Raw genomic sequence first — 4,301 nt, 5'->3', positions numbered from 1 at the left:
GTGGAACTTCATAATCGCAAACCGAATTTCAGACATCTTATATATATATATATTACTCTGGAACAAACAGTGTTGTAAAGGACAATAAGCATGGTGTAAAAGAGCAAACTTCACTTTCCACCACAGTGACAATAACAGGATGAGATTGTGGCTCAAGGCAATTCCCGTTGTAAAAAAAGAATGAAATCACTTGAGATTCTCGCGAAGCAGCACAAAGCCCGCTCATGGTACACTGTGTCCTAAACAGAAAGTGCCAAGTTTTGAGTCCACAGTGAAATGGGAAATGTCCTGGATTGATGCTTCCTGGATCAACAGCACATGAGATCTCTTGGAATCTTGGGCAAGTGGCAAGTTGACAATGAAACAGGAAGTGCCAAATTTTGAGGCCACAGTGAAACAGGAGATGTCAAATGTGTTTACCTTTAGAAAGTTTTCTTTTTTAATATTTCTCCCCTAGTTTTGATATGTTTTTTTTTTTTATTAACATGTTCTCCACTATGTTGTTTTTGCTGTTGCATTTAATCTTCTGTAAGGTTCCTGTGTAACTTTTTGTTTGTCTCATTAAATTAAAGAAGGAAATGTCAAATGTTGAATAGACAGAATCTCGGCGGAATTCAGTGGCTTTCTTTTTGGTTTTCTTTTTTTTTTAATAATTCCCCCCTAGTTTTGATCTGTTTTATTATTATTATTATTATTATTATTATTATTAGCCTGTTCTTCTGTATGTTGTTTTGTTGTTGTATTTAATCCTCTGTAAAGTTTCTGTGTAACTTTTTGTTTGTCTCATTAAATTAAAAAAAAGGAACTGTCAACCATGGAAATAGAGACTGGAATGGACGTGCACGCCTCAGTCTATTAGTGTCGCTCAGGACAGGAAGGCGCCATTACTAAGGGTAGAGATGAGACCATCAATAATAAACTGACCACTTTTTTTGCACTAGCGTCGCTATTTCTTAACGGATTTTAATAAATGTAGGCTTGTTGTATAGCCATTTGAAAGCTCTTTCCAATGAATGCACAAGTGGGTGAAAAAAAACTTTTATGTAAAAGGCAGAAATTTGGGGAAATTATGACAAACTGTGCTGCTTTTCTCTCTCTATTGTCGCTATTTGTTAACAGATTTTAATAAAAGTAGGCTTGTTTTAAAGCCCTTTAATTGCTCTTTCTAATGACATACATGTCTGCGTAGAAAAAAAAAAAATTATGTAAAGTGTGGAAATTTGGGGAAAATATGCCATTCTGTTCATTTACTGTGATTTTTTTTCCCCCGTCATCCTAATTCTCGATGGATTTTTATAAATGAAGCCTTGTAAGTTGTATTCAAGCTGATTAAAAGCTCTAACGAACCCATACATGAATGGATAAACAATCCTTATGTATTAAAATATAAATCTGAAGCATGCCTTGCGATTGTGGTCATTTACCTTGCTGCTTTTTCCACTGTAATATTATTGCTAGTCTTTTAATGACAACAACATATATATGATTTTTACTAACATTTTATTACAAGTAGATATAAAGCCATTCAGAATTTATGACTTTTGACCCTCAGTCAGGGTAAAAACTACCTCCTCCATCCCCTCCAACCACACTGTTAAAATTTAAATGCCGCCTGTGACCACCATGTACGAGGTCTGTCTATAAAGTAATGTCCTTTTTATTTTTTCAAAAACTATATGGATTTCATTCATATGTTTTTACATCAGACATGCTTGAACAAGAGATTTTGTCATGGAAAGCCGCGCGGAGGCTTCGCGCGTAAAGACCGATTTGCTTTGGAAGCGAGACAAAGGAACACCTCCGTTTCGGCATGTCAGAGGACAAGTTTGGACATGTCTATCTTGGCTTTCAGTGCTTACCAGTCCAGTAAGTATCAGTGAAATTGTGGAGAGCTGGACATGTCCAAACCACGAGGGGGCGGGACCACTTCTTCCCAAGGCGTGCTCACAGGCGAATGACGTCACCGACAGGTGTGGAAAAACTCACGCATGCGCACGAGGGTTCAAGCATGTCTGACGTAAAAACATATGAATGAAATCCATATAGTTTTTGAAAAAAATAAAAAGGACCGTTACTTTATTGACAGACCTCGTACATATCATATTAAACAACAACTGCAAGTATATATATAGACATAAATGTATTTAAACGTTTTTGTTTCCGTATTTGTATGCATGTGAACGCAGCTTAATGAAAAGAACTTATGGTGTTGAGTTATAGTCGCAGTATATCGATATTAAATTGTGACATAACGACTTTAAAATAGACATTTGTTTTACATAATTACATTAAGGCTTTTGTACAGTTCATTTTAGTATTCGAGAATTTGTTTTTGTAGTTGGTGCAGTTGATGGTGAAGCACTGGCTGCCTTTTTCCCCTCATTTCGCTTCTGTTTAACAGGTGCCTTAACTGGCTCCAGGCGCTCTCTCCACCCTTTGTAATGGCCGCCGTGCGGCACCCTGCTAGTCATATGACATCCATTCCAGTCTCTATTTCCATGCTGTCAACTGTTGAACACTTCCTGGATCAACACTTCCTGGAATGACAATAGACGAGATCTCGTGAGATCTCGCGGGAATTCAGTGGCAAGTTGAGACTGAAACAGGAAGTGCCACATTTTGAGTTCACAGTGAAACAGGAAATGTCAAATGTGTTTACCTTTTAGAAGGTTTTCTTTTTTATATATAATCTTCTTCACAGACTAAAGTTAATTATGGAGTTCCACAAGGTTCTGTGCTAGGACCAATTTTATTCACTTTATACATGCTTCCCTTAGGCAGTATTATTAGACGGTATTGCTTAAATTTTCATTGTTACGCAGATGATACCCAGCTTTATCTATCCATGAAGCCAGAGGACACACACCAATTAGCTAAACTGCAGGATTGTCTTACAGACATAAAGACATGGATGACCTCTAATTTCTTGCTTTTAAACTCAGATAAAACTGAAGTTATTGTACTTGGCCCCACAAATCTTAGAAACATGGTGTCTAACCAGATCCTTACTCTGGATGGCATTACCCTGACCTCTAGTAATACTGTGAGAAATCTTGGAGTCATTTTTGATCAGGATATGTCATTCAAAGCGCATATTAAACAAATATGTAGGACTGCTTTTTTGCATTTACGCAATATCTCTAAAATCAGAAAGGTCTTGTCTCAGAGTGATGCTGAAAAACTAAAACTAATTCATGCATTTATTTCCTCTAGGCTGGACTATTGTAATTCATTATTATCAGGTTGTCCTAAAAGTTCCCTAAAAAGCCTTCAGTTAATTCAAAATGCTGCAGCTAGAGTACTGACGGGGACTAGAAGGAGAGAGCATATCTCACCCATATTGGCCTCTCTTCATTGGCTTCCTGTTAATTCTAGAATAGAATTTAAAATTCTTCTTCTTACTTATAAGGTTTTGAATAATCAGGTCCCATCTTATCTTAGGGACCTCGTAGTACCATATCACCCCAATAGAGCGCTTCGCTCTCAGACTGCAGGCTTACTTGTAGTTCCTAGGGTTTGTAAGAGTAGAATGGGAGGCAGAGCCTTCAGCTTTCAGGCTCCTCTCCTGTGGAACCAGCTCCCAATTCAGATCAGGGAGACAGACACCCTCTCTACTTTTAAGATTAGGCTTAAAACTTTCCTTTTTGCTAAAGCTTATAGTTAGGGCTGGATCAGGTGACCCTGAACCATCCCTTAGTTATGCTGCTATAGACGTAGACTGCTGGGGGGTTCCCATGATGCACTGTTTCTTTCTCTTTTTGCTCTGTATGCACCACTCTGCATTTAATCATTAGTGATCGATCTCTGCTCCCCTCCACAGCATGTCTTTTTCCTGGTTCTCTCCCTCAGCCCCAACCAGTCCCAGCAGAAGACTGCCCCTCCCTGAGCCTGGTTCTGCTGGAGGTTTCTTCCTGTTAAAAGGGAGTTTTTCCTTCCCACTGTAGCCAAGTGCTTGCTCACAGGGGGTCGTTTTGACCGTTGGGGTTTTACATAATTATTGTATGGCCTTGCCTTACAATATAAAGCGCCTTGGGGCAACTGTTTGTTGTGATTTGGCGCTATATAAAAAAATTGATTGATTGATATAATTCTCCCCTAGTTTTGATCTGGTTTATTATTATTAGCCTGTTCTTCAGTATGTTGTTGTTGTTATTGTATTTAATCCTCTGTAAGGTTTCTGTGTAACTTTTTATTTGTCTCATTAAATTAAAAAAAGGAACTGTCAAATGTTGAACACTTCCTGGATTAACACTTCCTGGATTGACAATAGACGAGATTTCGTGAGATCTCGCGGGAATTCA

General features: G+C 38.2%; 1 long non-coding RNA gene across 1 annotated transcript; it reads right to left on the bottom strand.

Moving 5' to 3' along the window:
* Positions 1-264: 264 nt before the first annotated feature.
* On the bottom strand, positions 265-2,640 carry LOC117511631. The gene is made up of 3 exons (XR_004561008.1): positions 2,510-2,640; positions 1,075-1,077; positions 265-288 (listed from the first exon to the last, which is right to left on the bottom strand). It is a non-coding gene; the product is annotated as an uncharacterized LOC117511631 (long non-coding RNA).
* Positions 2,641-4,301: the final 1,661 nt, after the last annotated feature.

The sequence above is a fragment of the Thalassophryne amazonica genome, chromosome 6 (genome assembly GCF_902500255.1).
Source record: "Thalassophryne amazonica chromosome 6, fThaAma1.1, whole genome shotgun sequence".
Classification (NCBI taxonomy): Eukaryota; Metazoa; Chordata; class Actinopteri; order Batrachoidiformes; family Batrachoididae; genus Thalassophryne; species Thalassophryne amazonica.
Note: the sequence above shows the minus strand (reverse complement) of the source record. Positions and strands in the feature narration are given on the sequence as shown.